At 36.4% G+C, this 27,013-nt stretch overlaps 1 protein-coding gene across 2 annotated transcripts in view; it reads right to left on the reverse strand.

Annotated features, from left to right (window-relative positions):
- The window catches only part of ar (androgen receptor), a 115,578-nt gene that overhangs the window by 43,957 nt on the left and 44,608 nt on the right, over positions 1-27,013 (reverse strand). The gene's annotated exons all lie outside the window — the stretch shown is intronic.

A 27,013-nucleotide genomic window follows, 5' to 3' on the forward strand; every position in this document is an offset into this window, starting at 1 on the left:
TACACACTTTACACTTTGAGCTTTCCAATGATATATAGTTTGTCAAGATTTTTTAGGTTTAGAACAGGGTATTACTGCTATAAATATGTAAAAACATATTGGGTCCACCTGTAGCCCCGTGACATTTTGGAAACTGACTCCGTCATAATTTACCCAAATGGTGATGCAATATGAAAACTACACTCTTAGAGCTTTCCAATGATATATAGTTTGTAGTCAAGATTTTTAGGTTTAGGATAGGGTATTAGTGTTCCAAATATATAATATCGAAGTGGGCCTACCTGTGAACCCGTGGCATTTTAGAAAATGGCTGTCGCTATGTCATTCTAAAATGGTGATGATAAATGAAAGTAGAGCTTTCAAACAATATATAGTTTGTCATGATTGGATAAGAATTCACATGCAAAACACTGAAGTAAACATAGGTGTCCTGCTCACAGGACAGCGCCACTTAAGGCGTTTTAATATCTAATTCTCGCGCCAATGTTTTATAGTGTAATTGCATTTATTTTAAGTTAAGTCTCGATGAATGCGATTCCAGCGTAGGATGTAATGTATGAGACGTACTGGCATAGTGACCGGTGGTTACCAGAAGCTAGTTATTTTAGTTTACAACAGGGGTTTTCAACGTTTTTTAGGGCGGGGACCCCTAAGATAAGACAGGGATGGAGCAGGGACTCCCTGATACTAAATGTGTAAAACAGAGATATTTAATAAGCAGTAAGATACGAGAGGCTGCCTTTTCGTATTAGGCACAACGCAAAGTTGAGTAAAGTACAACTATTGACCAATCAGAATCAAGGACTGGAACTGTTTTATAAATAGAAACAAACCATATTGTCACACAGCACATTAGCACTATTATATGCTGTTGTTGTACATGCATAATTTTCTTATTGTTAAATTAGATTTAATTAAATTATTATTTTAAGGTATTTGCAGTGTAATACATTTTCATTTTACTGTGAATGGACAATTACACATTTACCTGAACCTGGGCTTTCAGTTTATAACTGATCATGGTAAATGGCACAAAGACTGTCTATTCTGGTGGAGATACAGGTTGTGTTACTTTATAATTCTGAGGTCTGTTGCCTTTCTCATGGATCCTCATTGTGACGTGTTTGAGTTACGCGTGTTTATTTTCTACAGAGCATCATATTAGACTTAGGAGAACAACATGCAACAAGTCCGAGGGCATCTCTTTTGGGCAACTTTTTGATAGGCGGATTTCAACCTGACTATGAATCTTGCACAAAGCACCATCACGGCGCGCGTATCATACATTTTTGAAATGCGAGCAATAGTTTTGTCAAATTTTATAATGCAGACGCGGCGTGGTGTAGTTTGCCTGTTGAATCAGCGCCTTAAATCTGAACAACCTGAAACAGCCGTCCAAGTTCAGAAATATAGATGAGACAACATGTCGCACTGATTCTAAAATAACCTTCTGAAAGAAAGACACACATAAGATTTACCTGTTTTATGATGGCCTTTCTGTCGCTACTGCTGCTTCCTGAGTAGACATTTAGACATTTTCAAATATTTTATTTTGGTCCGCTGGCTAAACTGAACGCGCACCTTCAATCCTATGCACGTGCGCAACTTAAAGGGGGCATGCAACGTACATGTTTTACTAAAAAAAATATATTTTTTATTTTTAGCAAAAAATAGCTTGTGGTTAAACATGATTTGGCGGACCCCCTCACTCTAAAAATGTCTGGGTTATTTTTGACCCATAATGGGTAAATATAGGACAGAACACGTGCTGGGTTAAAAAATACCCTGTGCTGGGTTGTTGTTTTGCAACCATGGTGTATAATAACCCATCAGTTGGGTTAAAATAACCCAGCATCGGGTACATTTTTAACCCAGCACGTGTTCTGTCCAACACTTACCCACCATGGGTCAAAAACAACCCAGCCATTTTTAGAGTGCTGGGGGCCGCGGACCCCTGTTTTACAAAGTTTTAAATGAAGAGTTTCGTTGCGAAACGAGATAAATCCATTTTTGTAATTGTTCAGAAATCTCGTTTTTTGGTTGTGCATTCCAATTAATATTAATTCAACTGCAGTTGGTTTGTTTTGATTTAAACCTTCATAACTCAAAAAATACAGCTAAGTAGCACCATAAAACTAAACAATAACATGATAACATAATAATAAACATGTTTTGACAAAAATGTTAAAAAATGGATTTATCTAATTTTGCAACGAAACTCTTCAAATATTGATATTTTGCATCGATTGCCCTCAGAAAGACTTTATTAACCACCCGAAGCCGTGTGAATTACTTCTGTGAAGGATGGATGGACTTTTTTGGCCTTCAAATCGGAAACACCATTTACTTCCGTTATAAAGGTTTGAATACCCAGGACATTTTCTAAATATAATACCAATTGTTTTCATCTGAAAAAAAAGATAATCATATACATTGAGGATGGCTAAGTAAATAATGGGGTAAGTAAATCATGGGGTAATTTTCATTTTTGGGTGAACTTTCGCTTTAATTCTAAGCAACAGCATATAGCTAAACGACCATATTAGCATAGAAACTGCACCCCTAGACAATAATAAACTTCACTTTTATATAGCCTAGCGTGAAAATGAATAGTCATGTTTTAATATAGCTTCACCCACACTTTTTGTAATGTAGCTTTAATTACAAACGTATGTGCACATATTTGATCCATCTTTATTTGAAGATCAAAGAGTCTCAGAAAAAGGTAAACTTCAGATTCAAAGTAACATATTTACACCCCGTAATGATATTAAATAGACTGTCAGTTTTATGAATAATAATATGCTCATTAGACTACCTTGACAAATGTCCTGCATAAAAAAATCCCACCAACCCAGAGCCAATAAATCTTCAGATAAATATAGGTTTAACAACTTCTGCTCTATCATGTCTGAGACCCGCCTACTCAACACAATAATAGCTCACTTTTAAAAATATTCTCATGAAGACTTTAAAGTGGCTTCAGAAATCATAACTGGCCAATTATCCAACAATCTACCAAGACGTGTGTTTCTGTTGAAAAACACAGATGTGTGTAACTGGCCCAGCGTGTTGGAGCAATCCCATTCGTTTAAGGGCGGACCAATGATAACCCGAGCGGTGAGCGCTTTCATTTAAGGTCAGCCTGATCTGATTATATTCTGAGCCTGATATGCGGCACATAATTATGTAACTGCCTCCTGGTGTCCCAACACCAAACACAGACTAAGTTCGCATGTTAATCCATGTGACCACAGAGGTGAGCCTGCAAATTTGTGCATGGGGGATTAAAAATTACAGTGATTTTATCATAAGGTGAAAAACATGAAACGGCACATAAATGGCAGCAAAAGCAATTTTACAAGAGACTAATGTTAAAAAATAGCTGTGGGAGTGATCAAATGCTCAAAAGTGTTACCTGTATCTCTTTAAAAAAAATAAAAGAGCTATAAAACAGTACTTGATCCTCATCTCATTTCATCTTTTCTTTTCATAAATCCTGCAATTATTTCTTCATATGCAAACAAGTAAATTAAACCTCATCGTGCCGTCATGCGCAATCATACTGTTTACAGTCGCCTGATATTTATAATTCACTTTTAATGAAGCGGGTGAGCAAAAAGGAAGGGGGAAAAGTCTGAGTAAATATTACATTATAACTTTTGACTTGGCGTCTTCATCAGAATTACTCGCATACAAAGCGCCTTGCTGTGTGTGAGTGAGTGAGTGTGATTGCATGGATTTGCGTCTTTTATCGACAGTCTGATCTTTGTGCAACACACTGTAAATAGGTCAGGTTAGATTGACCTGCTCGTACTCGCCTGCTCCACCCACAGAAAATTAATGCCAGCAAAAATACACCAATCTTCCAACCTTGGGCTCATCTCACACACACACATACATGCACACAAACCATATTAATTATAACTGAAGTACACTCCCATCCAATATCTAATATCAAAAGCGCACAACAAAATAAAAAAGACCTGTACACACGCATACAGACAAACTGGTTGTGTTGGCATTAATTTGCCGTGGGTGAAGCAAACCGCGTCTGTGTGTGTGTTCAATACCGAAATTCATTATTTCCTCTAACAGCGCATGTCAGGCTGACTTTGGAGAAATGTTCCCTGATTACTTTCCTGAGAGTGTTCATAGTTCACACACACATGCGTACAGTACAGACACACATACACACGGCAGTGCTGTTTCTCTGCATCGAGCTGACAATTACACAGAATGCACTGAGCTGATGTGAAATGTTTAACATAGTTGTGAAGCATCCAAACAGACTTCAGTGGAAACTAGTTTACTTTAATTGAGCTTCACTTGAGCTATGTCATCATAAGCGCAGACAAGCCACAAGATACCCAGCAGAACGCTTCAATGACAAAGTGTGTTTACATGTAAACAGTGCAACCTCTGCAGTACTTGCCGTAACATCCTTATTTTGAACAGTGGGGAGACAGCTTGTAAGCAATCCAAGGAAATACTCTTCAAAGAAGAGGAAATACCCACAACAGCAGGATACATACTCCACCCTCACAAATGCAAAAAGCATGTCTTAAATAATACAGCATTGAGCAATTACTTTGTCTACCTTCCGATGCATCAATATACTAGGATGGGGTCTAATGCTTGATGGTTATGGATGTGGGCATCTAACTCTAGGCTGCTGACTCAATACTTGATTCACCTGGGAGAGTAACTCCAAGATCCACTTCTACCAAAACTGCGACACTAGAAAGACAAACAACTGATAGTGATGATGTTGTGGAAGGATGTGTTATACATAAGATCTGACATCTAACAAGACTCACCTACACTCTTAATGTCACGGGGAGACAGCAAAAACATAACTGATAAAATTTTGGTTTCAAACAATATTTTGATATTTACTTATTATTGCAAATTTTCTCCAATGTGTAAGACCAGCTAATCAGATTTTCTTCTTTAAAAAGACTATTTATGTAACTTTTTGTCAACTACACTTTTGTGCATGAAATAAACAATGCACCGGAGTTGTTTTTTAAAACCTTGGTTCTCTACAGCTCTTCTTTTTACATAAAGAAATGTTGTGCATAAAGAAATGCATTTTTAACATCTGCTTCGCTGCAATTTAAATGCATCTCGGGGCTGTAAAATATAAACTGTAAATTTAAATGCCTGAGCGCAGATTACAATCAAAGTCACAAAGCGCTGCTGTCAGGTGTTTATGTTCTCCCTCATACTGTACGACAAATTATAATATATCCACGTTGTGTAACTTTAATGTTTGCAGAAAAACAACTTCTAATTTTTACAGATGCTTCATGCTGTGGTTGGCATGCTGGCACACGCAAAGTTGAAAGTAGCGCCTGTAGCACAAGTGGTAGCGCAACCGTTGCGCTTGCAACCCCGAGGTCAAGGGTTTGATTTTCAAATGGATGTGCAGTAAATAGCTTTAGAAAAAAGCATCTGGGTCATTCTACAGAAAAGGTGGAATGCGGGTGATGGAAATCTGCTTAAATGAACTTCTTTCAAAACACCCAAAACTTCTATAATAGCATTAATTAACTTGTCAAATCTATGAATCCCCAAAACGGGGAGCTTAATCTATGTTTAACTTTTTAATAGATTTTAATAAAGAATCCATGACGTTGTATCTTTAATACCTGACAAAATGAGAATATAATAATAGATAATGAATATGATAAAACTTATAAACTTAAACATTTTTCCATCTTGTTTTGTTTTTATGCTTTTATGTTGGTCAGTTAAAGAAATAGTGCTTAGGAAGTACTCATTAGAGAAGACGATAACACCAATGACAGTAACAACCATGATGGTAACACTTATGACAATTTACAGAAAAAACAAAAATTTTAACAAATTAGCCATGTGCTTTTTCATCAGAGATGTAACAATCACATACTTATTCAGTATAATGTATTTATGTAAAGATCTTAACACTCCCAGGTATAAAAAAAGAGTAACACTAATGACATCCAAAAACTCTTCTCTCAAAATTCTTAGATACATGATATTTTAGACAAATAAGGTAAGACAACTCACAAACCTTTTGCCTTCCTCCACTGCAATTCTTCCACTGACCTCTTGCCCCAAGAAAAACTTCAAAGAGCTGATGCATTGTTTCAAAATAAAGGTCCTTTGGGTAGGGTTACACCAATGACATAAATTTGGGGGACACATATTTATTTGATATTATTCATATTAATAGTGTATTTTTACCATTTCAGTGTTGTAGTAAATTCATACAGGGTTAAAGGTAAATGTAAATTAGATTTGTTTTATAAAAAACATGGTTTTAAATAATAAGTACACACTTCCATGTATGATCAAAGGGACAGGGCAAATTTCAGGACCAGACATTTAAAAAAAAAAGTTTAAAAAGGAAAAAAAAGAAAATTACATAAATAAACTCTCTCATCCTCTTAGAGACAGTCTATATTTATTAAATATAAATCATTATGGGATAATTGGGACAAATTAAATGATTAAGGGGTCTGCAAAAGCAAGGGACAAGCATTTCCACCTTTTTTGTAGAATGACCCATCTGCTAAATGCATTAATGTTAGGTCATTGCCTGTCCATAGCAAATACATCAAGCACAAACAGGGGTTTAACTCACAATTACAACATGTGCTGGACAGTGTTCCTAATAGATTTTCATTTAATTTACAAATGGAAATAAAATACTTTCATTTTACGTAGGAAACATGACAGACACTCAAATCACATACTTTATTGTATTTTATTCAGTCCCAGCTACAGTATGATGACTAGATATATTGGTGGAGATTATTCAGTATTGTCGTAAATTTAGCTGGTATGTTTCCTCACGGTCTACTTTTCAACAACTACGCCCATGTGTAGACATGATATAAGTCAAATGTGTTCCTGTTTCAAACTAAACAGGAACACACTTATAAACACCAGTGGGGTTTGACAGTCTGCTCTGATTTATTCGTTGTCGTTGTTCTGATCCTTTACATAAACATGCGTTTACAATGATTCTTGGTAGAAAGAAATTTATTACTGCATGCGTATTACCACATGCTATAAATTCAATCTTAAATGAGAGACAAATAGAGCTTTACTCTCGTGGTTTAAAAGGATTTCTGGTGTTTATTTGTCTTAATTTGAAATGTTCCTTGGCGTTACAGCTCTATTTAGAAACGTTTGTTCAGTCTTCACAATCTGAATTATTTCAAGAATCGAAAGAATCTATAAAAGGTCATCAAAGTTTAAAGCTCTCATCGAATCAGACTCAGATGGCTACATAAGCTTCTCATAAAACGAATACAATACTAATACATCATTCGAGCGGAGCGATCACATTGACGCAGATGAAGTCTTGATGTTGACTCTGGTTCACATTCCAAACATCTACATTTCCAATTCCCTGACTATAGCCTTTAAATGAAACAGATATTTGAAAGATTGTGGAGACCTTGTGGAAAATACTTACCAAAATAAATAACACTTGGACGATAAGAAAAAATAAGAAACGGCTTGGACGGGATTTGTTTTCTACATAGTGTTTTAGTTACAATTATTAACAGAAGACGTATGTATTTTTCCGTACTGATCTGGGCTCTTACGAGGGGCGCAAATTCAAAATACAGTGAGGAAAATAAGTATTTGAACACCCTGCTATTTTGCAAGTTCTACACTTAGAAATCATGGAGGGGTCTGAAATTGTCATCGTAGGTGCATGGCCACTGTGAGAGACATAATCTAAAAAAATCCAGAAATCACAATGTATTTGTGTGATACAGCTACAAATAAGTATTTGAACACCTGAGAAAGTCAATGTGAATATTTGGTACAGTAGCCTTTGTTTGCAATTACAGAGGTCAAACGTTTCCTGTAGTTTTTCAACAGGTTTGCACACACTGCAGGAGGGATTTTGGCCCACTCCTCCACACAGATCTTCTCTAGTTCAGTCAGGTTTCTGGCCTGATGCTGAGAAACACAGAGTTTGAGCTCCCTCCAAAGATTCTCTATTGGGTTTAGATCTGGAGACTGGCTAGGCAAGGCAGAACCTTGATATGCTTCTTACAGAGCCACTCCTTGGTTATCCTGGCTGTGTGCTTCGAGTCATTGTCATGTTGGAAGACCCAGCCTTGACCCATCTTCAAATGCTCTAACTGAGGGAAGGAGGTTGTTCCTCAAAATCTCACAATACCTGGTCATTCTCTCCTTAATACAATGCAGTCGCCCTGTACACCCCCAAAGCATGATGCTACCACCCCCATGCTTCACAGTAGGGATGGTGTTCTTGGGATGGTACTCATTATTCTTCTTCATCCAAACACGCTTAGTGGAAGTATGATCAAAAAGTTATATTTTGGTCTCATCTGACCACATGACTTTCTCCCATGACTCCTCGGGATCATCCAAATGGTCATTGGCAAACTTAAGACGGGCCTGGACATGTGCTGGTTTAAGCAGGGGAACCTTCCGTACCATAATTTTAAACCATGACGTCTTAGTGTATTACCAATAGTAACCTTGGAAACACTGGTCCCAGCTCTTTTTAGGTCATTGACCAGCTCCTCCTGTGTTGTTCTGGGCTGATTTCTCATCTTTCTTAGGATCATTAAGACCCCACGAGGTGAGATCTTGCATGGAGCGTCAGTCCGAGGAAGATTGACAGTCATGTTTAGCTTCTTCCATTTTTTTAATGATTGCTCCAACAGTGGACCTTTTTTTCATCAAGCTGCTTAGCAATTTCCCCGTAGCCCTTTCCAGCCTTGTGGAGGTGTAATTTCGTCTCTAGTGTCTTTGGACAGCTCTTTGTTCTTGACCATGTTAGTTGTTGGAATCTTACTGAATACTGATTGTATGGGGTGGACAGGTGTCTTTATGGAGCTAACGACCTCAAACAGGTGCATTTAATTTAGGATAATAAATGGAGTGGAGGTGGACATTTTAAAGGCAGACTAACAGGTCTTTAAAGGTCAGAATTCTAGCTGATAGACAGGTGTCAAATACTTATTTGCAGCTGTATAAAGATAAATCGTTTTTTAAAGATTATATACAGATTATAAATATGTGTTTGTTGTGCAATGTGAACCATGTGCATCACTGTGTCTTGTTAAAATAAGTGCCTGCTGCACACGGGTCAAAACCGTTTATGATTAAATGATAAGTCCATTTTCTTAAAAAAATCTAGATAAGTTACTCACCACCATGTCATCCGGGGTGTTGATGTCTTTTTTTGTTCGGTCGAGAAGAGGTTGTGTTTTTTGAGGAAAACAATCCAGGATTTTTCTCATTTTATCTCTTTCGCCGCCATTGACGAGATATCTCGTCAATTAAGAGAAAACGCTTCCTCGCCAATGACGAGATTTTCCGTCTGTTCTTTCATCTGATATATTGTTTGTTTATATATTTAAAGAAGAACATTTTCTGGAAGGCATTAAACTTTTGTGAAAATCATGAAAAATGCTGGCGCTGGTTGGCAACTTTTTTTTTTAAAACGCTGGCGGGGAAAGAGTTAATGGACTTTAATGGACCCCAACACTTCACAAAAAATTGCAGTTTCAAAGGGCTCACAAAATACTCAAAAGACACTCACTTAACAGTAAACTCTGATTACACATTAGATTATGCAAGTATCTGGCAAACATGTGCGTCTCTTTTATCATAAACCCTTTAGACGCATCTGCAGCAGGCAGTTATTTTGACAAGACACTTGATGCACATATGTTCATTTGATGTGCCAAACACATATTTTGAAATGACAAACCACACACTTGACGGACTACATACATGTTGTGATGAGCTTCGCATCGTGCGCCCTCGAAAAAGAAGTCACCGGCCGCCACCGTTGTGTACTACAAATGAAATTGACTGTTTGACATTACACAAAGGACACTGGATGTGTGTATATAAAGGACTAGATTTATCAGTGTGATATATAATTAATATAATTAAGAATTAATTATGGTGAGATCAGACCCTCATTATTGATTTTTCATGTCAGCAATACTTGAACGTACCCACAAAGTTGGCAAAAAAGTCTAAATCTATAATGTAGATGCACCAGGCAGCAAAACCTGAAATTTTGCTTTAGTTACGCTCTTTGATGAAGGTCAAAATAAATGAGGTGAAATGCAGAAAATAATTTACCACAATCATGGGATTAGATTTCTCCGAAGACCCATGAGTTAGCAGAAGTAGGCATATTGCTCCATTATTTTACAAAGGAAAAACACAGACGTGTTCGGTTTGGAAATGATTTAAATGGCAAAGTACGTCCAAATAGGAATAAAGTATGCTTATGCAACAATCAAACCCTGGAAACGAATGTTTTAAAAGTATGTTTTGAAAATAAAATAATATTTCCATACAAACATTGGCCTTCTCCTGCTTTCTGACAATGTGAAGTGAACTGTATGCCAATCCATGACTTTGTAGTTACATGATTAAATAGAAACTGAATTTGGCTGAATTTGGTTAAACGTACTGTATGGGAATGTTTCGTTTCCACCTGCACCACACACCACACACGCACAGGAGGTTTCTTTTCAGAAGCTGAAATTTCTTCTATCTGTCACTCTTGATTAAAAGTCTAAGCTTGCCGAGTTTTTCAAAGAGTTTTTCCTCGGATTTTCTACTTCTTTCAAACGCAAGACATCTTACTTTCTTCTTGACATAATACGTTCAGCTTTTCCTACAGTGTTACACTGAATTTAGAAATGTTTATGTGAATATAAGATGTTGTGTATGATGATCTATTCATTGGCATCGTCTGCAACTGAAATCTGCAGCACTTTGAAAAGGCAGGTCCATAGTTCACTTTATTTGACAAGCTTAGTACTGTATTTGATTTTTCTTCTTTTTCAGATCAGCAGGATTTACAGTCGTCGTTTTATCACCTTTTAAAGAAAAGGCAAAGTTCCATCTTTTCAGTGTAATGCTGAACTGGTTAACGTTAATGCACCCAATCCCGCTTTAGCCTGTTGAAATAGAGATAATCTATGTGACGTTTTAACTAGTACTTGAATGAAGAGATGCCAAATGAGAGTGGTCCATAGTTCACTATATTTGACAAGATTCCAATATTCGATTTTCCCTAGTCACTGTTTCTACTCAACTCTCAAACGAAGGGCATTTTAACAGCAATATTTAGTTCACCTCAAACTCACTTTCACTTGGAGGCATCTGCTACCCTATGACTGGTTTAGATCTATGCCAAATTAAAATGCACACTCCAGTATGCATTTAAATCCACCATGCTATCACACAGTCCAGATATACATTATGTTATTAATATCAATCACTTCCTGACATTCCTTAGACAAATTGGTTTTGTTTAGATTAAGGAATGCAAATTTAAAATTAGGCATTTGTCTAAGTGCTGTTATCGCATGATAAACTGGTACTGCGGCAAACATATATCTCTGGTGAGGTTATTGAATGGTTTTGTGACATTGTTGTAAAGATTGACTCACGGTGAGATATTACACAAACTTAGATTACATCGAATACAATCAGATTTTCATTTAGATATTTTTCCAGTTTTAAAGGCGATGACTTATGCTCTTCTTACTGTTAAAGAGTTAGATTTTCATGCTAAACATGGGCAAAGTTTCAAAAACTTGATGGACACATATTGAAGTCATAAAGGGTGGAAGTCCTCTCCTGGAATAGCACACACACATCAACCAAAGTAAGCGCAAGAGCACGGTTATCAACAAGCCCAGTTAGACGCTGGATTTGCAGATGGTTTAAAACTGAAAGATGGAAAGGTCAGAGCAATAAAATAACCGATCATGAGTCGGAACCGCAGGCAGTGAGTACAACTGCCTCAAATGTCTGTGTTTTGTTGGCATACGGCATGTAAGTCCATATAATATAAACAACACAAACGCATAGTAAATCAAGTGTTATCTAGGGATAATGCAATGATGTATTGTGTGTGTTGCGTGCTCATGACTCACTCTGCCCACGGTACGCTTCCAGCAGCTAGTCTGTTTTTTATATTTAAAGAATCTGATGACATTAAAGACTTCTGTGAAATATGAAAGATGCTACTCTGTACTTGAGATTAACATAAGATTGGCAGAAAATAATATGTCATTTCATTAGATAAGAATATATTTATAATAACTATAAAATGTGCAATGATTTAGCATTCTATTATATACAGGTGCTGGTCATATAATTAGAATATCATCAAAAAGTTGCTTTATTTCACTTATTCCTTTCAAAAAGTGAATTCATTCATTACACAGAGACTGATATATTTCAAATGAAGAGTTTGGTTCCAAAACGCGATAAACGCCATTTTTGAAAAAAATGAGTTACTGCCAAAATCAGTATTATATCAGGTCAGTAGTTAAAAGTAAATAACTAATTTTACGCGAAATCCAATACCCGCCGTGATATTCTGTCATCTTTTCTCCCTTTTTTCCCAAAATGCGACAAACGCCACTCCTCCTTTTTTACAGAACGCAATAAATCCATTTCTGATATTACAGCGGACCATTCACGCAATGTAAACAAACATGGCGGCGCGCTGAGTACACGTGATCAACAAACAAAACAAAATACTTTAATAGCATTGCCAAACCTGTGATGGTTTTCTGTGACGGGAAAGAAACGTAAGCCATTAACATCTAATAATTTCCGCGAGAGGCACTCGGGTGCTTGTTCTCCAGACAGCATCAAGCTTCTCATGCTAAAACATTGTGTTCTTAATATAACAAAGTAAGTGTTTTGGTTAATGCCATTAATGTTTATTTTTTAATCATTGTATACCACTGGTCAACTAAATAAATATAAAATGGTAAAGATAAATGCACATTTATACATTGATTTAATAGATTTATAGTATTTTGAAATAAAAAACTGTCATGGATTTATTGCATTTTGTGGAAAAAAGAATTAGTTTTTATAATAAATCTTTGAAAATCAAGTTATGGATTTGAATTTTTTATGTTTTTATAACCTAAAGATGCTATCTGAAAGTTTGTAACAGAAAATAGTGGTTTTCATCTTGTCACTTTCTTGGTATAGAAAACACGTTTTTACCGAAATTTGTCAAAATGGATTTATTGCGTTTTGGAACCAAACTCTTCAAATGTTTATTCTTTTCATTTAAGGAAAATCACAAGTTTAGTATCTCAGAAAATTTGAATATTGTGAAAAGGTTCCATTTTGAAGACATCTGGTGCCACACTCTCACCTAATAAACTCAAAACACCTGCAAAGGCATTTGAATGGTCTCTCAGTCTAGTTCTGTAGGCTATACAATCATGGAGAACTCTGCTGACTTGACAGTTGACCAAAAGACGACCATTGACCATTGTATTCGTTTCCAGGGACATTAACAGAGAGGCGAAGGGAAGGAAAAGATGTGGTAGAAAAAAGTGTACAAGCAATAGGGATAACCGCAGCCTGGAGAGGATTGTGAAACAAAACCCATTTAAAAATGTGGGGGAAATTCACAAAGCGTGGACTGCAGCTGGATTCAATGCTTCAAAAACCACTATGCACAGACGTATGCAAGACCTTGGTTTCAGACAAGCCGCTCTTTAACAGACAGCGTCAGAAGCATCTTGCTTCTGGACTGCTGCTGAGTGGTCCAAAGATATGTTATCTGATAAAAGTAAATTTCGCTTTCCATTGGAAATTAGGGTCCCAGAGTCTGGAGGAAGAGAGGAGAGGCACACAGTCCAGTTGTTTGAGGTCCAGTATAAAGTTCCCACAGTCCGTGATGGTTTGGTGTGCCATGTCCTCTGCTGGTGTTGGTCCACTGTGTTTTCTGAGGTCCAAGGTCAGCGTAGCTGTATACCAGGAAGTTTAAGAGCACTTCATGCTTCCTGCTGCTGACCAACTTTATATTGATGCAGATTTCATTTTCCAACACGACTTGGCACCTGCACACAGTGCCAAAGCTACCAGTTCCTGGGTTAAGGACCATTGTATCCATGTTCTTAATTGGCCAGCAAACTCGCCTGACCAAAATCTATGGGGTATTGTTAAGAGGAAGATGCGATATGCCAGACCCAACAATGCAGAAGAGCTGAAGGTCACTGTCAGAGCAACCTGGGCTCTCATAACACCTGAGCAGTGCCACAGACTGATTGTTGCAGTAATTCAAGCAAAAGGAGCCTCAACTAAGTACTGAGTGCTATACATGCTCATACTTTTCAAGTTCATACTTTTCAGTTGGCCCAGATTTCTAAAAATGTCTTTCTTTGTATTGGTCTTAAGTAATATTCTAATTTTCTGAGATACTGAATTTGCGATTTTCCTTAGCTGTTGGGATATTCCTTAGTTGTCAGTCTTAATCATCAAAATTAAAAGAAATAAACATTTGACATATATCAGTCTGTGTGCAATGAATAAATATAATATACAAGTTTCACTTTTTTAATGGAATTAGTGAAATAAATCAACCTTTTGATGATATTCTAATTATATGACCAGCACCTGTATATACAATACATTTAATAATTGCCCCGGTTTAAAAGATGTTCTTTGTCTTTCTTGTAAAGCTGCTCTGAAGCAATGAAACATTGTAATGTTTCATTGAATTTGTAATTCATACACATTTAATAGTTGATTTAAAAAAAAGAGTGTTATCATCTGAATTATATTATGTTTGTACAGCTTGAAAACACTTTCAGCCTTAAGTTCAACTGTAAGAAAGTATCTTTCATTGAGTGGCGCCTGAGTGTGTGAATTTGTGCATGCAGCAAATAAATGTACTACCATAGTAGTACAAGTCTGCAAGGTCTACCTGTTACTAATTATAAATACAGTACTAATACAGCTGGTATCCAACTTTAACCTCAAGCTGTGCAGTCAACTTCTTGGTAAGAAAGCTTAAACTGTGTGAAATTCGATTTCCAATGTTAATTTTTTATCGATTCAACTCTCAGGTGACATTGGGTACCCAATCAGAAACTGACAGCTCACCCTAATCCCAGACACTTCAAGAAAGCAGATAAAGTGACACGGGTTGTCCTGTGGGGCTCATGATAATGAGTATTTACACAGAACAGGACTGCTGAGATCAATCCTAAATTTAAAGAAAGACCAGCGGTCTAATTTATAAAGCGTGCGTACGCACAAAACAGGGCTTGAAATGTGTGTACGCCAGTTCCCACACAAAGGTTGTGATCTATAAAAAAACAAACTTAATGGGAGAATGGGCTTGTAGGGTGGGATCGGAGGATGATTTATGTATGCACACTTGCAGGTGATCTGTGATTTATAAAGGGAACATTGCTTTGTTTATATGCCATTTTTGGCTTTTCTGCGTACAAAGATTTTTAGGGCCCTATTTTAACGATCTAAGCACATGGTCTAAAGCGCACGGTCAAAACGTATGTGTCTGAATCCACTTTTGCTAATTGAACGACAGGAAAAAAATGTGTGCGCAGAGCACATGGTCGAAAAGGGTTGTTCCTATTCTCTTAATGAGTAATGGGTGTGTTTTGGGCGTAACGTGAAATAAACCAATGAGAGTCTCAGCTCTCTTCCCCTTTTAAAGTCAGTTGCGCTGGCGCTATGTCTAATCCCTATTTAGATAACGGACTGTGTAAACTGAAAAACTGAAGGTTAATGTTAAATAATTGTGTTGTTTTCATTTTTTTATTAAAATTTATATTTTTTGTATTAAATCCTTTAAAAGCCGTTTTCTTAAGTAAAAATATCAGGCTTTTTATTGCTGTAAATGTATGTATATTCAACATCACCAAAAAATAATTTACAAGTATGTAAGAAAAGGTTTGTACTCTAAAAATACTTTATTTGTAAGAAACAGGAGATAAAGAATTTACAAACGTGCGGAGAGCCGTTTCAGCACTCGGACAGCACCATGAGTTTTTTTTAAAGCATTACTTAAAAATGTTTCTCATCTCACCAAATCCTCAGGTACAAAGTCGTCATATACAATAAATCTGTGGGGTAACATCTTAAAAAAACATTTAAAAATAGAGCTCTTTACGCCTTCTAACGTCTAATAATCGGTCCTCATTTATGTCCAAGAGACTCAATAATAATCTTTTCAGGGCTCCAGTCTAACTTTTTTCACTAGGAGCACAGTGGCCCCCAACTGAAAATTTTAGGGGCGCAACCAGAAAATTTAGGGGCACACACCAAAAATCAACATGCTTACCAAATATTCACATTTCTACTGATTTCCACTGTTTTACTAATAGATACTTTAATGACAGATGCAGAAAGTACAATGTGCTGTTTCAAATTCAGTGTCACATCACAAAAAAAGGTCAAATTTACTAGTCGCACATGTGCGACTGGATGTAAAATTCAGTGGCACACTATCAAATTTTGGTGGCAAAATGCCACCATTTGGGGGCAGTCTGGAGCCCTGCTTTTACATTTAAATACTTTATTTTTTCATATTATAAAAAGGGTTGTGTTTTGCTGCACTACCATGTGTGTGATAAGAAAACGCGCATTGTCGTCCCGTATATGAACACCCTCATTAAATAACAAAAACAATATTGCGCCATTGACTTTAGACCAGGTTTTTGTTGGTCAATGGCAAAGTCTATTTTAGTTGCCTAAAAATAGCAACGCGCCAACAATGCCAAAAACACATCTCGTTTTCAGACCAGAAAATTGGGCGCAAATGCATTTGCTATTTAAATAACGTGGCGCTAAACGTGAAAATTATCAGTGCGCCGGGTTGATACTAGCAAAAGACACTTGCGTCGCGCATTGTGCTACATCGCGCCGAGTGTATAATAGAGCCCTCTGTAAGGATACTAACAGTTTTATAAATGAGGCCCCAAGAGAAAATCTATTTCAAATATGGTTGGTAAGAGACTGTCAATAGCTTGATGTAAGTGCTCAGTGATAGAAAATTTTAATTAAAATGTTGACGTTTATAGCAGTCACCCAAAGGTTTTATTGTGAAGAAATACAATTTAATGCATAGGACCTATTTTTATATTTATGACAATGTGTTACAGTAGCTCAAGTAATATCAAATTTTTAAAAAAGGTTCCCAAAAGGGTTCTTGGCAGCGAACTGTTTTTGTTCTCTTAAAGGACCTTTCATTCAAATTATCATTTATTTGCAACCTTTATTATAGATTTTAAAACCTTTTCCTACTACAAGATAACCTTATGTGGAACAGAAAAGGTTCTTCATGAAACCGTACAACCAGACAAATCACACTTTAGGAACGTTTATTCTTAAAGGTGTAGCAACATCAAGGTCATGGGTTTGATAACCAGGTCGCACCCATACTGTTAAAATGTATGCTCTGAAATGTATGCGATTTAAGTCGCTTAAGCATCTGCCAAATGCATAAATGTAAATGATTGGATGACATGAGGTCCCTGGTCTCTCTCTAAACAAAGTAAACAGTGTCATTTCTAAAAGACACTGCCTGGTAGCACATTGGGGACAGACAACAACCGCTTAACTTCAAGTGCCGCCCTATACAAAACATGTTTAAAAACGGGTGTGCCCAGTGGGAACACCTTGTTCCATGTATCTTATTGTGTATATATCAGTCCCCGAATGTGATGGTTTTTAAAGCTAGAGTGCTTAAATTTATCTATACATGCCACGTGTTTAATGCAGTGTGCAGTGTTTGTTCACGTTTCATGTGCAATGCGAGTCACCCCTATCCGCGATTTTGCAAGTCTGGGCTCTGCATTACCGCATCTCTGTTCTCTTTGCCATCTGCTTCTCTCTCCCTCTGAGTTTTACCCTCTTTTCTCTCATATGTCCAATAACTCTCATCATGTATTCAATTTTCACCCAGACCCCTGACAGTCTTACAGTGAAGCAGGAAACTGTGTGGCAGCGAGTCTACACGGTTCCATGTGTGTGTGTGTGTGCGCGCGTGTGTCAGTGGGACAGTGCTGAGAGAGGTGTTGAGATGTTGTTAATATGGCCTCCAGCTGCCAGAGAGCGTCTGGAGGGGCAAAAGTGCCATAATTCTGTAATGTGCTGATGACGCTTTCCTCTCTTTTTTCTCTTGGTGCTCTTCTTTTCTCCACTCAAAGAAAGACAGGCCCCCACCCCCCAAAAACCCTGTCACTATCATTTTATTTCCTTTCAGTACCTTTGGAAATACCTCACATTTCATGCCAAACTCTCTTTTACTCTTCTTTTTTCCGTCTCTTACGCCTGTAATTTAGATGCTGATGGAAGCTGTAACTGATTTGGCTGATTATAGAATAATACCTGCTCGTCCTATCTACCCTTCTGCATGTGCTCGGTAATGATTCCAGAAAGGCCGTGTCCCATTGAAACTGGATCTCCCTTCTCCTAATTTAGATCCCTCGCCATGCCACCTCTTCCACAATCAGAGAAAACAACTTCATCGAGCCATATTCATGTGCTATATCAGTCGTCAGAGAACGTTTCACAGTTGTAATTTTAGGTCTTTGTCACCAGTCAAGAAGTGTGCGTGCCTTCTTGAGGACTTGGAGGTTGATTATGTGAAAGGCATGCATTACTACACGATACCGTGCTCTTCATTTGTAGAAGTTCTTCTAGAATTATGCTCTATTTCATCTTAATTATATCTAGTATGAACAAGTATCTTTAGTAAACCCCTGGCTTCACAACAAATAAGTCAGTGGATGTTCCTGTAAAATAATAATAGCAAGCAATTTTTCGCAATTTATCAAGGTCAAGGTGCTGCTGTCTATAGCTGCACGCACAAGTTCCTATTTTTGACAGCATGAGAATATTCCCTCAGAAGAGTTCATGTTCATGCCTTTAATATTTGTTATTAGTGAATGATTAGTCCACTATTAGCTTATTGTGTATGCTTATTAGGGAACCTCTTGCATCTCTAATTACAATGGCACCGCAACAATTTGTGGTCATCTACAGTGTTGGGAAAGTTCAATTTCTACATGAACTAGTTCAAAGTTCAGTTCACAAATTTTAAAATGAACTAATTTAGTTCATAGTTCATCAACATTTTGAACTAGTTCACAGTTCCAAAAATGAACTAAATTATAGTTATTTTTTCCCATATTATTATTATTTTTTAATTATTGCCATTATAGCCAATTAAGGCCTGTTTACAGTGTTTTTTAGCCGGGTTTTCACCTGGCAGACCAAAAAGCATTCATGTTTTAAAACGACATTTTGAAAGAATAAAAACGATCCTCGTTTACACTGGCAATTTAAAAAGAATCTTCATCCACACTTTACACGACCATAAACGCGTGAAACATGACCAATCACGTAACGAGGCATGTGCATAAAAGTGTAAAATAACTTATTACTCTAATAATAGCTTACCTTTGCGCATTTATGCAGCCTAGGGGTGTGCGATATTGACAAAAATTCATACGTGGATCCTTTGCCGGCAACTGCAACAGACACTATTTTTGAACCTAAAAAATGTGTATGGTAAGTCTTATATTGTTCTAGCTCCCCCCATTAGGTTAATGTTGATATTATAAACCAAACAGAAAGGTCTTTATGATTTAAAAAGGAAGCATTCAAGTGAACAGTTCTAAACAGTAAACTTGAAGCCAAAAAATAAATTTCAGCAAATGCAAACTTTAATCAAACATAATAAGAGGTGAAGTAGCTTTAGCCTACAGAAATGCTTACTGCTTTAATAGTACCTCTTCAGCCATTTCACGCTGTTATGTTTATAATAGTTCATTGTTCGCAGTTCATATTTATGATCTTATAGTCCATTTAAAAATGTTCGTACGAACTGACTGTATTTTTTTTGACAGGCTTAAGTATATGACGTAATTTTTAAAAGTGTGCGACGTCCGTGCACTTCCTCCGCTAGCCACACAGAAATAGCAAAAAGCGCAATCGGCTAAATGAGCATTAAAGGAACATTATGTAAGAAATTTATATCAATTAATCATAAAATGGCCCTGATATGTCACTAGACATTAAGAAATAATTTTCATTTCAAATACTTATATCACTGACAACAGTGGTCCAGCCAGGATATTGTCATTTAAAAAGTGGAGTTGCAGCCCTCAACTGATGTTTATGTTGTCATGTTGTGTATTGGCCACCAATTGTGTGATTGCAGTACCAGTTTTAGCCACAAGTTTTGTGATTACAATACCAGTTTTGGCCACAATCCTACTGTTCCTTTAAACATTATCTAGGAGACATGTTAAAACAATCTGATATAGCGTTTATAATAGCTGGTTGGTAGATGTTTACTATTTTTGGCAAAACCTCCGTTGCAAACCTCCATTTACCTGAATAAAAACAATTTTTACTTTGAAAATGATGCGCTGTCACGTTAACATCAGCTGTTCATTTACATAAGACTCCGTCATTTACACTGCAGTGCAACGTCTGAGTTCTCAAACTAAAACAGGGTCGAAAATGGTGGCGTAGTGTAAATGAAAAGCGTAAACGTGGCAAAAGTAATGCGCTTTATAAGGTAAACGCATTTATGTAAACATAGCCGTTCTCTGTGAGAGAACGTCCCGTTCACAAACACCAGAATGAAGGAGTTCACAGTACGTTCAGTTCACGTTCGCCCAAATTATGAATATATAAAATTCTTTCGTTCAATGAACTAGTTTAGGCACAACACTGGTCATCTAAATATGCAAACTCAAAAACACCTGGTTAGCTAGCGAAGAATTGTGAATTCTGGAATGGTTATTTCATGACCGTTTACAAAGTTCGTCCTTATATAGACAATTAAATTGCCTAGAACTATTAACAGAAGTTCACAACCTTGGGTCATGACTTGAGGGTTCTATCAAAGTCATTTTCTCCAGGCATATCTTTATAGCCATAGGCTAGACCTACATATTGAAGTTTCTTGTCCTTAAACTATTTCTTGAAATGTAGGCTACGATGTGACCCGGATGCAACTCCTGCGCATCCATGAGTGAATATGCAGAAGCATCACTGAAACCTCTGCTACCATTTGAAGGCACATATTTAGTATATATATTCATCAAAACCATTTCAAGTTAGAAATGAACCACAGATGAAATGTGTGCTTTCAACTATATAATGCCGGTCTTTGACAAGCTGGAGGGTGAGATGCAGACCCAGCCCTCTCGTTAAACAGGGTGTTTGCCAATGAATAATGTCTAAATGATTTACTATAGTTTTGTTTACAGAGTCAATAACAATAAAATAACTGTTTCAGTTTTAAGAACATAACGTTTCCTGTTATGTTTACTTAGAGATCGCAAAGTGTAAAACTTAACCCCGTGACATGTAATACAGGCTTTACTTGGCCCTCAACAAACACACAAACTCATTTAAGCCATCATGAAGTCATTAAAGTTTATTTTAGCTAACCACATGTCTAGGATATCTAACTGCGAACTATAAATCTTTTAGACTTGGTATTAACATGTTGCAAGCACTTTCAAACTTAGCAAACAAAGAATGAGTGTCAAAGCTCTGTACACCATAGTACATTTTTCTAATGTTGTGCAGCACAGCTAAATACCGTCGCTGTCACATCGAAACCTTGTATCTTCAAAATCGCTACTTTTCAAGAAATGGAAGCGGATATTTCTTAGCAATATATCTAATTTACACAACTGAAAATAGTGATATATTGTATTTAAACTATATCACCATTTTCTTAGCAATATGCTCTTTACAATAGGTCAAAATATGTTTTATTTATTACATTTATAAAATTACTACATTTGCAGTAAGTGTAAATAGTAAATAAGATGCTATTTATATTTTTGTATATACTCAGTATTTTTGTAGATTAACAGAATCCAATAATTAACAAAGAGTGTAAATTAATATATTTATTAAAATTATTAAAAAGATGCTCCATTATTGGGACCCTAAAAAACCCTCCCTTCACAGACCCCTTACCATGCCCAATACTGTAAATACTTTTACTCTTAATATTTGTTAGGCACTTTTTCTTTAAATATTTTCTTAATTTCTATTGAAAATAAAAGCCTTTTGATGTGATACGTGATAGGAAGAAAGAGAGGAGTGAGGTTGGCTGGCAGAAGGTGTATTCGAATGAGTCATACATCCTATAGCCCGCGCCACTAAAGACGTTAAGTTTATTTCATCTTTTTAAACGTTAGTGGTCCAACCAGACAATAGGGGGTGGATCTAGTGTAAATAACGTTTGCCAACAAGGGATGCAATTACCCAGGTGAAAGAAGTGCACTTAAATTCTCTTTTTTTGAAGTACACACGTCGTAAATATATTATTTTCCCACACTAATTTTGTAGCTAATATACCAAAAATATAAAATAAGTCTTTAGTACTTCTTAAGATTAACATCTAAGTGAACACAACTGTGTTACTTTGAGACACCATTTATTTCAATACACTTAAAAATCTATTTAAATATTACTAGTATTTACTTTTCATGTGCACTGAAGTACTACTCAAGTATAACTTTACTTTTAATTATTATATTTGTAGCATAACTTCTTTACAACTTTACATAACTTACAACTTGCTAGTATTTAAGTGTAGTTTTAGTACATTCAATTATACATAATTTTTTACCTGGGATTTTATGTTTTCTGTATTAACCTTTTTGCCATTTTACACTTTGGAAAATGGACTGTTGACAAAGGGGCCAGTCACACCAAAAGCGTTTATGGCAGTTGCAGGCGCCTTTTTTGAATGATATTCTATGGGCAGGGCGCGTTTGCGCGCTGTTTATGCGCGCCGAGCGCCTTGCGGTTTTCTGCCGCCTGCCGCGCACGCGTTTTTGAAGGAGCGCTGAGAGCGGAGAAGCGCCTGACGTCATTCGCATCTTCCATTGTCCAATCGAATGAGGGGAGAGGCGGGCCTTACGTTGTGCTGAGGGAAGTTTACAGTTGCTTTGAAGAACCGGACTCCACTCGCTCACTCTCTCCTGCGTGTTTGTGCACCTCTCACCCTCAAACAAGGTCAGAGCAAGCGCCCTCTTTTTAAAGTTTCTGCTAATATGACAGGTAACAGCAAAAGAGCGCTCACGCTTCAATATTTGATTGACAAGACAGCTGACTCGGTGGTTGCTTAGCAATATGAAAAGCCGCGCCGCAACTTTTTTAAAAAAGCCAGTGCGTCGCGCCTTGCGTTTGCAAACGTTTAAAGCGCTTTTGGTGTGACTGCGCCCTAAGGGTGGATTATTTATTTATTTTTCATGCAAAAGTGCTTATTATTTTAATCACAAGCAGCAATACTAGATGGACAAGAATTTTACAAGATACCAGACAAGAACTTTGTTTAGTGCTCTTATGAATGTGTCAGGATGATTTTGTTAAAGGTTTACTCATAAATTAAATGAAATAACATAAAGTTCTTAATGCTTAGTTCTGTAAATAAAATATTTGCTGGTTAAAATTTTTTGTTGAATCAACTCAGATTTACAAGTCATTCCAACTTACTATTATTTATCTTGACAATGTCACGGTAGGAAATCCAATGTTTCCTCCGTGTCATGTTTTGTGTTTGTGTTTGTACTCACGTTGTGTCCATGTGCTCGTTTGATTAAGTGTTGTCACCTGTGTAGTGATTACTCGCTCCAGCTGATCCTCATCACCCATCAGCTACATATACTCATTCATCTCTCTTCCTGTTGTCAGATCCTCATTTCATGTTGCAGCCGTACCACTTGGATTATCGTCTCTCGTCTTCATGTGTATTGGATCAGTGTTCGTGTTGTCGTCTCCGTGTGAGTGTTGGGTCCGTTCCTGGTTTCGTCCATTGGCCATCATCACACTCTTCACCGACTTTACGCTTCTTTACTCTTCAGCCACCGTAGACCTTCGATCACCATTGCCAACATCCTGGACTCTGTCACATATTCTGTTGTTTCACTGTCTTTACCATCATTTATAATAAATCGGTGTTGATCGCCTGCGCTTGCTTCCTCCAATTTATTGTGTCGTTACAGACAAGAGATGAGTTGCTACAACTCAAAAAAGTCAACTTCATTTTAAAAGTTATAACTACTTATCTGTAGTTATAACAACTCCTCTTTTGTCAAGATAAATAATAGTAAGTTGGAATGACTTGTAAATCTGAGTTGATTCAACAAAAAATTTAAGGCATCAAATAATTTTTTATTTTTATTTTTAAAGTTGAGATTAGCTTTAATGTACTGTTTTACGCTTGGAGTGTTAACATATTTGGCATATTTCATTTAATTAAACCCAATTGTTCTACATCTTTATAGCAGAGTTAATTTCTGTTTTTTGATACAGTTGGTACTTTTACAGACACAATCGTGATGATGACTGCTTTTGTCCTACCGAATCCTGTCAGCAAAAATCTGCACGCGCTGAATGATATGCCTTATTTTATAACTGTCAGTTTAGGTGGGGGTCACCCAGTGTTGCCAGATATTAGTACGAAAAACAAACAAAAATAATAGGCTATAAAGAACAAAGTAAATTCAAAGCTTGTCGTTCAATAAATCAAAGAAATCGCTAACACTAAATTACAATTAATCATCACTTTATAAATATCTCAAAGTGTCTTATTTATTTGTTAAAACAATACTTTTAGCAATGGGATTTGGCAACACTGTGAATTTTGCATTTGCGCCCCCGTGACTTAAGTCAATCTCCGTCATTTTACACTAAACTAAGTAAACTGTCCAAACTTAATTATATACGCGGATGCCAATGTGAGTTGTTTTGAAAAAGTAACACTAGGGTTAAACACTGGGTTGTCAAAGTTTATATTGTGGTTTTATATATGGCCAAACACTTGCACGTCATTATATAATTAACATTTTACCAAAACCAAGGGGTTTACCAAAATCAAAGGGAGTTGCAAGATTTTTACCAGCAAATAGTAAGATTTGCGTTACAAAATATCAGACTAAGTAAGTACAGCAAAACATTATAAAACACTGACAGTGGCATAATGCATTAAGACTGTGATATTGAAAGGCCACATTTTGAAGCATAGGCTACAATGTAACTGCAAGCAGTTAAGCCCAGAATATGAAAGCAATGCATTTAAATGCATTATGTGTTTTCCTCCCATAATAAATCTTTATAAGAAAATGCTTTTCTACTGTACATTAAGAAATACATATAAAATGTCCTATAGTGTGTCACATTAAGATTTCATTATCTTACAGTTTTCAACTAACTCTTTTGTTGTCATTTGGCCAAAATCATATGTTATAAAAGATGACATTTTTTATAAGTTTGATTACAAAAAATGACATTGTTTGAAATGTCTTTGTTATGACAACTTGAAATAAACCAATACAACTTGTCATAAATCTTTCATAAACATGTCATAGCAGAAAACTATATGACAGAGTTTTATACAACTACATAACAGTATTAACACTTAATGACATTTTATTGACAAATTCAAATTGTATTACGGGTAAAAGCAGTCATTTATGTTGTCTTGGTAATGTCAAGTTGTCATGACAAGTTATGATGTATTGTTTTATGTCAAGTTGTCATAACAAAGACATATCAAACAATGTCAATGACAGTTGTCATAAATATGCATAAAAATCTCCTTCATGCCCATGACATGTGTCATGTCATGATTATGAAGTGTCAGTCATGTCAGTCTTATGAACACCCCTTAAGTAAATTGTTAACAAGAAAGGCAAACAAACATCTAAGGTTTCTGTTTAGTGTGAATGTTACCAAATATAACCATGGTTTTACTATAGTAAAAGCATAGTGTTCTTTTTCAGATAGCATTGCCACAGTTTTACTAAAAAAAATCATGGTTGACTATAATAATATCAAGTTCCTGTACTGAGAATATGGAAAATTTGTGGCTAATATGATTTGACTACAAATACCATAGTAAAACCATGTAATTTTCATAAGGGATGTGCATTGTTCCAGTAAACTACTTCTCTGCATTTTATAACTCAATTATTCTGAGTCGCCCTATGTTATTTCAGAGCCAGGCGCATCATGAATAAACACATTGTGCAAATGAAGAGGAAAACCCAGACGACGATGCCAGCCTCAAGTACTTGGGTACTCATGTCAATCCCAACATTTCAGTGTAGCTGCTTTTAAATAAATTTCAACAGAGAAGAATTTTAAGTTGAACTGTAGTCACTTAAATGTGTCCATTAAATTATAAATAACCAAATTCTTGCCGCAGGGCAAGTGAGATTATGTGATCTTGGCTCTTCTCTCATCTGACATGGAAGGGGACTTTAGATTATTGGAAATTGTACAGAAATAGGAGATGAGTAATGAAGATCTCTGAAGCAAATATAAAACTATTAAGCCGTGGTAATAGTGTTAAGCTCTTGACACCTACCTCAGACAGCTCAGGGGTTAAGAACCTGTCGAATCAGCTGATATGGATGCAGGCTCAAGTTTAATCAGACATAAATGAATTTAGACTGTTAAAAGCATTAATGTAATGGATTAGCATGGTGACATCACACAGTTACAGTTGATAAATGATGCAAAGCCCCGATCAGCATTTAGGAGCCGCGGAAGATTTTGGATTTTCTGGTTGTAATTTGTAATACAGTAAAGCCGTGCTAAAGCACTACTCTAATTACAGCTTAACTGTTCTAATAATTTTAAGTTTGAATCGTAAAGAGATGGATTCAGAGTTAATTTCGCACATTCAAAGGATGACACAGAAACATTGCGGGAATAAGTGAAAGACTAAACAGTTATCACAATTGAGCTGATTGGAACTTGTTACCCTCCCAGTGACCTACAGTATGCAATCTCAATCGCAATCTCAAATCTAAAAAGTTATAAAACAAGCTTTGGAAAAAGTCCTAATTAAATGAGAGAGCGAAATGAAATGGCCTCCTCTTCAAAATGATCTACAGCACCTGTTCTTCAAAATGAAATTCCTGTTTCTGAAAGATAAGCCTGCGGTAAATTAACTGTTAAAAGCAGCGTGCAATAAACAGTTTCGATTACTTTAAAAACCTTTATCCATTACTAACAGCAGATCACATGAAAAATTTTTTCATTTATGAAAACCCTTTGAAGAGAGGCGGAGACAGATGAGGACCTAAAGGGAGGGAGACCTCTTAATGCAGACCAGAGAGAAAAACCCTTAATTATTCATTAATAATTCATCAGCATTTGG

This window comes from Misgurnus anguillicaudatus, chromosome 22 (assembly GCF_027580225.2).
Source record: "Misgurnus anguillicaudatus chromosome 22, ASM2758022v2, whole genome shotgun sequence".
Taxonomy (NCBI): Eukaryota; Metazoa; Chordata; class Actinopteri; order Cypriniformes; family Cobitidae; genus Misgurnus; species Misgurnus anguillicaudatus.